Source organism: Dermacentor silvarum, chromosome 7 (assembly GCF_013339745.2).
Source record: "Dermacentor silvarum isolate Dsil-2018 chromosome 7, BIME_Dsil_1.4, whole genome shotgun sequence".
NCBI classification, from domain to species: Eukaryota; Metazoa; Arthropoda; class Arachnida; order Ixodida; family Ixodidae; genus Dermacentor; species Dermacentor silvarum.
The window spans coordinates 21,969,379-21,981,433 of NC_051160.1; positions in this window are offsets into that span (position 1 = coordinate 21,969,379).

Sequence of the window (12,055 nt, forward strand, 5' to 3'; positions counted from 1 at the left end):
AGCAACGGGCCAAAGTATACTCCGCTTTCCGAAAAGGCGGCCGCACCACCGCGCACCCCCCAGAAACTATGCTGCTCGAGCGGCGAGAGGAACCGGACTCGACCAAATCGATACACATATGCCGTGGCGGGAAATCCCCGGACGCTTCCCCCCCACCGCCATCGCACAACACAACAAAGAGCTGAGGAGAGAGGGCACGTACAACGCCCTCGCGCAACGAGCTGCTGGTGAAGGCTATACGAGAGGAAGAGAGAGAGAGAGAGAGAGAGAGAGAGAGAGCGTCTCGAGCGCAGCGTGTGCCAAGAACGTGTAACGGCGCTATAGCTGCCTTCCTCGGAGGAAGTAGAAAAGAAAACTGGGCCACCGAGGCGCCTGGACGACGGAACGATCGGGGTTTTTACGTGGAACCGACAAGAATCTGGCGACGCCGTAGGGTCGGGGGAGAAAGTATATATATAAAGTGTGTGTATCGCGTCGCTTTGAGAAACTGCGGCGGCAGAAGCAAGCGTGCAGTCGCTGTTCGGCTTTGTTTGTTGTCCGCAATGGCAGTGTGAATACCCACTGCGTCAGCGTCTCGTAGTAAACAACGACAAAAGCCAGGAGAGAGAGAGGTGTGAACTGTCCCCGCAGAAGCTCCTCTGGACCGAGAACCATGCAGCAACTAATGCGGATATATATACGTATACTTCTGGGAGATTTGAGAAATCATCTATATGTGCATCGATATTGCTACTGACTGACATCTATAAACGCGCACGTGATACTACACGTGCACAGATTCGATCCAATTGAGCTGCGCTCTTGTGCAAGTCTGTACTTAACCGTGTCATTGCGTGACGACCTATACGGATACAGCAATTACGTATATGCACCGTCTCTTCATCACAAGTTCTGACACCACGCTACGAGTGACAGTATCTGTCACCAGGCCCCGTTCTGTACTTCAAATAGTCAAAACCAAGACCTGTCACCAGACCAGACCCCCTGTTCTGTATTTTGAAATATTCAAAACTAACCAAATAGGCAGGGTTCCTACAGCAAGCCGGCCGCTCCGATGCTCAGAGTATCGTCATCATCATCATCAGCCTATATTTATGTCCACTGCAGGACGAAGGCCTCTCCCTGCGATCTCTAATTACCCATCAGAGTATATGAGACAATAAAGAGAGAGAATGTCCTTCACTCCCTGGAGCTTTGGTGCGACGAACGTTGCTCGAGGGCACACGTATACGAGGCCCGACGACGCGTCCGTTCACGCGCACAGTGGCTTCAGAACTTTTGTAAGAGACTGTATACACGGAGAAGCCCCGCACGGCGTGGATTCAGGGAGAACAAACGGGGGTATAGCCGATATTAAAGTTGACATTAAGAGGCGAGAAATGGAGCTGGACAGGTCATGTAATGCGTACAGGACAGGATAACCGGAGGTCCGTAAGAGCTTTACAGAATGTCTAGAGCACAGAACCCTATGTATCCCTATGAGTATGCATAAATCTGATCATATAGGTATTCTCTCCGATCAATGTTACTATGTTTTTTTTCAATTGTTCCTTATCACTTATAAAGCTACCAATCATCCACATTTACACTATTATATAACGATTAAACGTCTTAACTTCGCAAATTACGCCTTTTTGTGCAGATACAAGGCATTACACTTTTCGCGTGACAGGACAGATTTTGCACGGGTACTCGCCAAAGAATGCTTACGCATTAAAATTGCAAACTAAAGATATGAAATAGCCACAGAATGAGGATGATAAAGAACAAAAAAAAAAAAAGAAAATGACCACTGCAGAACTGCCACTGCACAATCCAAGCCTCAGCAAACCGGCCTATATGTACTAAAGCACGGTATTAATGTATGTCTATGGCGTTGCGCTAATGAGGTCGATGTTGCGGGTATGATCCCCACTGTGGTCAACGTTACTACTTTACGTGAAAGTGAACGCGCCCGCAGCGAGCAATTAAGCGCCCACAATAGGATTAACAAACAACGAGCGTTTCCGTTATTAGAGTTCATCAGCCATTGTGTGAGGCCGCTGCTAGACACGGCAATTAAGAAGCGAGTATTTACCTAAATCGAATTGAGTTGCTCAAACAATACAACGCATCTCAAAGGAAACAATGAAAACCACGAACGCTTATCAAACGATGTGGCAATTAACTTTCACGTCCGGCAGGACCGTGCCGTTGTTATCTTTCAATAATCCGGTCGCGCGCAATCGGTAGCGCACCAAGCGCCAATACCCGTGCGCGCGCGGAGACAAGTACGCGTTATACCCCGTTCCACTTATGTCCCAGCTACAACCGGGATATTTTTCGCAAATATTTTCCGCTTAAGTGGAACAGCGTTCCACATGAAATTGCAAAATGTACGCAACGGCATTACATACACCGGATAAAAAAAAACTCTTTAATTATATCATAGAATAAACCTAGAGGGTGCGATACATCGAAGATCGACTGCAAAATATTATGGACCGTTTTCCCCGCCAACTGGGGTCTCGAACCTTCACAAGCCTACCGAGCGCCGCAGTGTCCGAGGCGAGCGCCATCTGCAGCATGCCAGTCCGTGGAAAAGACCCTCGGCCCCCCCCGCAGTCAACATGAATGGCATAAATGATTTGTGTTTGAGTACACCCCGTAACAGAATTATGGTGTACTGTCAAATTACAATGTGACGCTCAATAGTTACATACTGTTATTTTTCTGACACGTACTTTGAGAAATAAGTCAAGTTAGTATAACGCCTCTGCGCCACGCGGAGTCCGGCCTGCGTGGTCCGTGCTGTTCGCAATGATTTTCTCGGCCGCGGATTTTCTGCGACACGGGGCCCTTAACGTTATTGCGTTAGAATGTATGGAACGGCGTAACACATATCGTATTAAAAAAATGAAGCTTTTTTAATACATCACAGCAATAAACACAGGGTGCGTACAGAACATTTGACTCAAATATTCAAGGACAGTTTGCGGGGTCTCGCATCTCACAGGAGTACCGACCACCGCAGGTTCTGACTAGCGCCACAACCCCAAACCGGTCCGCGGAAAAGGCCACCCTATACCCCGGCAACCGTCGCGTATGGAAAGGAAGAGGCGCAGGGACGACAGAACAGGTGAATGCCCGCGCGCACAAAGGCGCCGGGACGCACCTCCATCCCCCCAAGTTCAAGGATTTCGAGGTTTCTGGCAGGAATGTCCAGAACCTGGGGCTCGAAAGTGGATCGAGCCATGATGGCTGCCGTGTGAACGAACTATATATAGTCGAACCCGGATACATCGAATCTGAAGGGGATCACCAGAAAGTTCCATATATATAGGTAACTTGACATATCAAATAAAAAATTTATACAAAAATTTTCAAGGGGATTTTACTACTGTTCATTATACACAATAATTCGTTATATGTGGGCTCCATATATCCGGATTCGACCGTATATCAAAACACCAATATGGTGGCACGGCTTCATTGCTTGATCTGGCTTTGTCCGATGATTTCATGATGGCAATGGTGATTTAAACAAGCCTGTTGTTGGCTCTGGACACGCCACATTGCAATCGCTTAGCAGCACTATATATATATATATATATATATAGAGAGAGAGAGAGAGAGAGAGAGAGAGAGAGAGATTCGATAACTCTATGTTTGACAGTAAGCACACGCAGCCCACAAGTGAAGCGTGCAGTCAACATAGCCGATGCGTCTAACAGCCCCTTCAGTAACGAAATAAGCATAGTGCCCTGTTAATAAATGTGTGTCGAAGTTACATAATTTTATTCCCAGGTGCCGCGGACACCCCCTTGACAGAAAGGTCTAGTAGGTTGATCCTTCGTGCGTTTTATTAGTGAGTCATCGTAATTAAAGGGTAATTAAACGTTTAGTGAACATTTTTAAATAAAAATATTTTTATCCACGCATCAAACCATGCGTATACAACTCAGTTTATTGGCTGCGCGAATTTGCGGGTAAGAAAAAAAAAAGCTACCTTCAGCATTTCTTACGGAACGCAGCATCTCGAACATACCGTCAAAGACAGTATACAGTCCAATTAGTATTAAAGTGGTAGAGCTCAGCTATACTCAGCTGTCTAAAAAGTGGGGGTCATATAGGGCACACTTCAAGAAAAGTTTACTCCTTCAACACGGTTATTTTGTCAGCAAACGATAATCGCCATCTGTCTCACTTGCGTTTCTTTTCTTGGAAAACTCTCCGCTGGCTACATTCTGATAACGCGCAGGCCGTTTGCGACCTGCAAGTCGGGACGCGTATAGCGCGAAGAGTTCCGGAAAGGAAAGGCGCTCCAAGATAAGTGACGGTTATTGCTGTGGACTCGTGTGACAAATAAGAGTTGTTTTTAGGGGGTGTATAGGGAAAGCAGAGGGTTCAATTAACCCTGTTGCTTTGAAAGGTTCATTTGGTCAGTGTATACAGTGCTCGGCGATTGAAACGCGATACTCAGACAGCATGGCGGCCGGCGCTTTTTACGTCACCGGTGATCGCTGGGTGAGATCGCTTGGGGGGCCGAATGCACAGTTATACGATGCATCAACAACATTCTCGCTTTCATGCGACACAAATATGCACAATCTCAGTGTCACCAGCGCCCACTGCAGTGGCGCAAGAAAGTGCCGCACACCATATGCTGTCCGAGTATCGCGTTTCAATCGCTGAGCACACTGTACGTATTTCTTTGTAACGTTTCATGACAAAGTCACTACCGAGTCTTTGTCATGTTTCATGACGGAAGCCCGACTAGACGGGCTTCCGTCGAACTCTCGAATACACCCGCACCTTAACGCCCCCCCCCCCTTTTTTTTTTTATCCATTAAACAGATCTGACAAAAACGGATCTAGTACACAATTGTGCGCGCCCCGCAAATGTGGGGAGGGGGGGGGGGGGGGGGAATACGTGCTTCGATGTCAATGACCGCAGCTATATAGTCTCCCGGCACCGATGCCTGTTTTCGACCGGGAAAGGTTGGTCTATCAACCTTGGCGTAAAACGGAGACACCTGTCCCACTCCTGCATTCCGCTAGAAAGGTTTGTTTTCGCACCGCATACAGGCGGAGGCCGTTTGCTCAGGCGCGCGGCGAATACCTCCCTCCCTCGAATGAGGGAAAGAGGTATTCGAAATGAGCACCGCCCCGGTGTAACCTATCCACTTCCGCTCAAACGTGTGCGTCTAGTTCGCCGACAGCCAGAGAGAGAGAGAGATTGCGACGAGCAGTGAACAAAACAAGAATGGACTCTTATCAGCGCTCCGCGGCTTTCGTTGCGCGGATATGTCCCAAGCGGCCACTTTGGACGGACCCGCCTTATCTCCATGTCATGCGATGGACGCCGCGCGGAAGCTTCGTACCCATATATGGCATGAAACGCACCCTCGTATCCGCCGGCGAAATAGATTGCGCGGTTTGACGCGTCGAGAGATAACAGCGCTGGCACGTACAAAAAGCGTGCAGAGGGGGAAAAAATGTGACTGAGAGAGAGGCGGGGAAAAAAAAAATATCGCCAGCCCTTCCCCCCCCCCCCCCCCCCTGTCGAAAAAATGGGGGTATATAAGCGAAGCTTATCGTGTGTGTATCTGACCTTCGCGGTGATTTTCTTTCTTTCTCTCCCCTCTTTCTCTCTCTCTCTCTCTTTAAAAAGTCCTGGTATATGTTCCATTGAGCTTGGATCCTTTCTGCACTATCGCCAGGATCGGCCCACTTTTCAGCGCGACACCACCACCACCGCCGACACTTGTGAGCCTATAAAGCTTCGCTTGAAAAGATTAAGCGTGAATCTAATTCGCGAGATTCGTCCAGGAAGGGCCGCTGTGCTGCTGCTGCTGATAATAATAATAATAATATCAGTAATAATAATAATAATAATAATAATAATAATAATAATAATAATAATAATAATAATAATAATAATAATAATAATAATAATAATAAGCCTTTGGCAGATAAGGAGGGGGTTATACGCCCCAGTTCAGATACGGTATGCTTTCAGGTTCCACGTTCGCTTCCCTTCTGACAACGGTATGAACAGCGTTAAACAGGCATGCCTTATTACAGTATAGTTCGCAAGCTCGATCTAAACAGATCCTCTAATGATCATCTAAACAGGAGATCTTATAGTCAGCCAAAAGCCAGCAGGTCTGTCACCTGTTGCGTCACTTGAGAGCAAATCGAAGAACTTTCGTCGTGATAGACGTCCTGGCGAAGTGCGCCAGTGGTATGTTTACGTAAGAAAGCCATCGGTTTCATTAAAACTTGCGGGCTGGCGAGTCGGTTGTGGCCAGGCAGGTGTCTCGTCTCTCCCATTACGTGACAAAAGCTGGTTCACTGTTCGGTTCACAACTGACGCAACAGTAAGTAGACCAGTTGACACCGGGCACTATCCTATGCATTGTCTTTCACACGAGGCATAACGTTCTTAGACGGAGTAAAAAAAAAAAAAGAAGTAAACATGCACTTACGACGAGCCTCTTGCAGCAGAAACCCAGTGACGTCGTCAAACTGGCACCGCCAACAACACTACACTAGTACCCTCATAAAAAGGCGATAAGAACGCACGTCACACGTCACCCATATATCACTCGTTTACGATACGAACCGCCAGACTGCGCGGCTAATCGGGATATGATAGGAACGCACGCACGTACAGGTATATAGATACAGCAGACGACGTACACCGACGGCAAAGCAGACGACACGACCCGAATGCAGACGACACGGAGAGCGAAACAGACGAAAGAAAAAAGAAAAAAAAAAAGTAATCGTCTGCACGGCGTAACGTCGTCTGCTACATTACATTACACGCGCACTCGAGCCAATCGCTTGGCAGGCCCTCTCTCGCTCGAGCGCGCGCTTTCGGAGAATCGCGCGGGAAAAGCGAGGCAAGCCCTTCCGGAGCTGGAAATTCCAGCGCCCCGAGGAGTCGGTCGCGGCGGAGTCTTTTTATCGCGAACGCTGCCGCCGCGAATCGAGCAACAAACAACTGCACGGCCTCGATGCTCCAAGACCACGGGAGGGGTGTCTCTTTTCCATACAGCGGCGTCGCGAGAGGTCTTTGGACGATCGAATGCAGCGCGGAGTCCAAGAATCCCCCCCCCCCCCCCCCCCCCCGTAATGCAAAAAAAAAAAAAAAAAAAAAGAATGGACGATACTCATCTGCATTTCAACGGAAACTCAATCAAAGCAAAAAAAAAAAATACTGGACGATACTCAACTGCATTTCAACGGAAACTCAATCGAAGACATCATAAAGTCCGTGGAGACACAATAGTTTCTATGGTGACTATTTAATGGGAAAGCGCTGACCGCATTGAACGCATTTTCGAAGTGCCGGCGTTCGGTGTTGTGCGCGTTTGCTTCGGTGACTGCACAACACTGCCTGCCGCTGTGCGTCCCATGTAGTATATACACGCGTTGTCTCTTGCAACTTATCCAGCTTAAATATGGCGTAATCTTATTACAGGGACACTATAAAGCACAACGCCGAATCACTTTGTCCTTTCAGAAGACTATATTCATTCGTATGGTGAGAGGAGGTTCATGATCTTTGAAAAAGAAATAAAGAAAAAATACGCCACGTTGGCGTAGTGGCCATATGGCGCTGCGCTGTTGAGCATGAGGTCGCGGGATCAAATCCCAGCTGCGGCTGCCGCATTTCGACGGGGGCGAAATACAAAAACGGCCTCGTATATACCGTGTGCATTGGGTGCACGTTAAAGAACCCCAGGTGGTCAAAATTAATCCGGAGTCCCCCACTATACACGGCGTGCCTCATAATCGGATCGCGGTTTTGGCACGTAAAACCCCAGAATTTACTTTAAATCAAAGTACTGGATAAAATGATCACATTATCTCTTTTTGAATTTCGCGCCGGAAGTAACTCCGCGTGCGGGTTAGGTCAGTACGTGCGACGCCACGTATTCAAAAGTACATCTTTCGTATTCGGGCACTGCATATATACGCGTGGTTCAGCAAAAGGTTCTTGAAACTTGCTAAGCCCAGTGACTGATTCCTTTAGGACACGGTGCAAACCCTGGCCGTCCAGAGTGCCCGCGATCGGGCCGTCAAGCTCGGCTTGCCGGTCCCTACGTGGGACTAGCCGGGTGGCGCGGGGTGGCCCCTGCGTCTTCTCTGGACCTCAATAAAGTTATTTCACTCACTCACTCACGGTGCAGTCCATGCTTTTATTTTTTTAGGGCATTGTAGAAGGGTGATTTATATATATATATATATATATATATATATATATATATATATATATATATACGCGAGTAGCTGAGCTTATTTTCTCTTTAGCGTCGGCCCTTTCAACTTCCTGTCACGGTAAAAGTGGCCATTTTGCTATTGTAAAAGTGTGATTTCCAAGTGCACCTTAACATGTTTGACAGTCCTCTTCAATGCCCCTTCTAGGAAATTACTTGCTCAGTGATTCATATAAGCCATTTCGATCACCATGACAGCGTAGATCTTCATGAACTTCACAGTATCACGAATACTGAATGGCATGATAGCTACCGGTCATGTTAAAACAGTGCGTGGTTATCGTGCCGTGCGACATCAAGACGCCCATGCCAAGCAACGCCGCCGCAGAATTAATACGTCGGCATCGTGCATTTTGGCATGGTTGCCGCGGGCTACGCACAGCCGCTACGTACATAAATGCATCGTGCTTGCATGAGCCAAGTGGATAGGTTACAAGTATACATATCTCTGCAAACGGTCCAAGTATAAAAGGTCAAAGACCAGCTGCAATACAGGAAAAACGAAATCGATCATGTAAAACCACAAGTGCGGTTATACGTCACGGTTTCTCAAACCACGCGTGTTGCTTTCGTTTTCTTTCTTTTTTTCCCCTTTCTTCTTTTTTTCTCTCTCGTATTTAACAACGGAGAAGCGCGGATTGAGATGAATTAATTACGAGAAGTGTTCGTCTCGTCGACTATACGCACACAGTTTGGCATTAAGCGCAAAAGCAAATGATATACTTTAAGTGCCGGTATACAATATATGAAGTCCAATAATTAACAAGTCACAAATCAGAAATAACTCAGAAAAAAAAAAGAAACATTGTGCTGCTTGGGAGCGGCTATAGGATATGCACACAGCGGTACAAAAAAAAAAAAAAAAAAATACATATGACGTAGAGCGGGCGCACGTCAGACACGTACGGATTCCTGTATTGCGCACTCAAAAGTTCAACAGCACGCCGCCTTTTCCATGAATTCCATTCATGCCAGAATCTCCAGAACACCACGGAACTTTGGGAAGTTCCACAGAAGCGGAAAATCGGTGACAGGAAAGGAAAAATAAATTACGTTTACGTTCTCACCAAATTAAAAAAAAAAAAAAAAATTAGAGCCGCGGTATGCAGCGGCACAGTCTTGTGAAGAAGATATAAATTAGGCGGATTACTGGAGAGTTTGTCATTTTTTAACCCGCCAAATTTCGCTCAATAAGAGGGACATGCCCCTTAAAAAAATATGCGTCAATGGGCTTCCATTCGATCGACTCTGTATAGTATGTATATAGGACGGACATAATAAACAAAAAATGCTTGCTCTTAAAACCTCGTTATAACGAAAGGGGGATATAACGAAGTAAGTGACATTCCCCTTGAAATCGCCATAGAGATTCATGTTACAGTTCATGCAATAACGGATATAACGAAGTAATCGTGGCTCCGCCTTCAACTTCGTTATTACGAGGTTTTAACGCACAAAGTGAAGTATACGCGCACAATAAGCTTTGTCGTCCTGCTCCCGCTATCGATCGGCTTCCGGCCAAGCGGATGTACCACTCGTCCGATGTAATGGGTCGAGCAAATGACACGTAAATTAGCAGTAAATTAACAATGACAATTAACAAAATAAAGCTGCGTGCGTGCCTGACCCGGTGTTGCATGTTACTGTTGCAAAAGCGATCCCCAGCATATACGCATGCACACAACCGCGTGAACCGGTCGTTTTTACGAAATGTTTGCACAGCATTTTCGGACTAATATCGCGTCCTCTTTGACACGCCGTACGGCGAGCGCCGAAGCGAGCTGATTAGAACCGCGGTGCGAGAATTAACGCGGCACGGATAGCCTGTGAGATTGCGAAGATAAGCGCGCAGTCGTTATCAAAGCAACGCGAGGCCACAAAGTGGCAGCCGGCCTGCCGCCTCTTGTTCGGCACTTCATAGCAATTAGAACTCGGGACGATCGTGTGCACGGTGCAGGTTTACGTCACGAAGCGTCGCCTTGTTCTATCACGAACGCCGCACGGCGGAGGTCTATGGAGATCAATTTCAACCGCCTGGGGTTCTTTTGTGTGTGCCTATAAATCGCAGTACTTAAACGTAAGTATACAAGAGCTACTTTGCATTCCGCCCCGTCGCAATGTTGAGCCACTGCGCAAGGCATTGCGATCTGGTGAGATACCGGTTTCAACCACGACACTTTCACCAAATATTCGAGCGTTCGAGATGCACTTTAGAACATTAGTGGCCAGAATAAATAGCATTAGGAGAGTAAAGAATAGACAGTTAAATTAAATTCTGGGATTTTACGTGCCCGAAACCACGATCTGATTTTGAGACACGCCGCAGTTAAGGGAGGGGGGGGGGGGATTCTGTCCACCATCGGAATGCGACCGCGATTCGAACCCGAGACCTCGAGAGTTAGCGCGGCAGGTATTGAAGAACAGTAGAATCGATGTTCAACGGAATCGGTAGGTGCAGTCTTTATAGTCAGGCTATTCCACGCCTTCACTGTATACTATTCTCTTTGGGCTGTATGCTGCGGTTCCCGTGACGCTCCCGACACACTGCAGGCCTCTGGATGGCCAAGTACGAAAGTTCTTTTCGTTCACCCATGCAGGACGTTCGGAATTTCGGCGTACCACAGGAAATCACTTAAGCCTGTACACAACCAGGCGGTCGCAGGCAAAGTAGCCTGTCTGTCTACGTGAAAGAGGAGTGCTTACATGGCAAAGCGGGGCGGAGCATCATACACAGAGAGAGAGAAAGGAAGAAAGACTGCTCCCGCAATTTCCGGCCGGCGTAGGCGAGCGAAGTTACGCAAGCAAGTGACCACGGTTACGCGTGTTGCCCAACACTTGCACCGCCCACTCTGAAACCTCACTGGTCGTTGGTTGTCTCCTGAAAAACCGTTTAAGCCAGGCCTCCTACCGCCTTCGACGTGCGACCGAGCAGAGAGGGGGGAACACGCGAAACGCGCAACGCCATTGGTCGAAAACAATTCTCGGGGGAAGGCCTCCGGTTGGTCTACTCGAATTTGGGAAAGAGCGATGAGAAAACGCGGGGAGGAGCAGCCGAGACGACGACGACACTCGATGTCGACAAAAAAAAAAAAAAAAAAAAAAAAAAAAAAAAAAAAGAAAAAGAAAGTTGAAAAAATAATGTCCAGGACCACCTGCGCCTACACCTTGCCCCCTGGGCAAAAACACAGCGGTCTTCAAAGGGTTCGTTTGTAACGGTGGCACGCTACTGACGGTGGCATTTCCCACACACACACCGCTTCTTTCTGCGAGAGCTGTCTGGAGTGCCCTGAACTATACGAGAGGGGGGGTAACTAAACGCTTTCTTTATTTTTATTTGGCGCGTGCATTCTTAACGGCTTCTCTTTTCCTTCGCGCTGTTCCCAGAACGGAAGGGGAAATCCGTGAACGAGAAATGCCACGGCACTAAACGGTTCGAGCCTTTTTCGTTATGCGACTCGGTACACAACACGACGGAGACTAGCAAGAAAAAGAAAGTAAAACTGAGGGAAATGGAGGCAGGGTGGGGGGGGGGGGGGGGGGGGTGTAACCAACGGCCAAGGAGGCGCGGCCGGCCTTGACATTTTCGTCTTTCTGTACTAGTAGGGATGGAAAAGGGAGGATCGGACATCAACAACGAGCGCAGGCAGAGACCAGAGAGAGAGAGAGAGAGAGAGAGAGAGAGGACTCGAGACGGGCCACGCGAGGCAGAACAAAACGAAGACGAGGCAAACAAGGCGGCCATCGTAAAAGAGTAAAACCGTGTCGAGCAGAATCGCCGTCGCAGC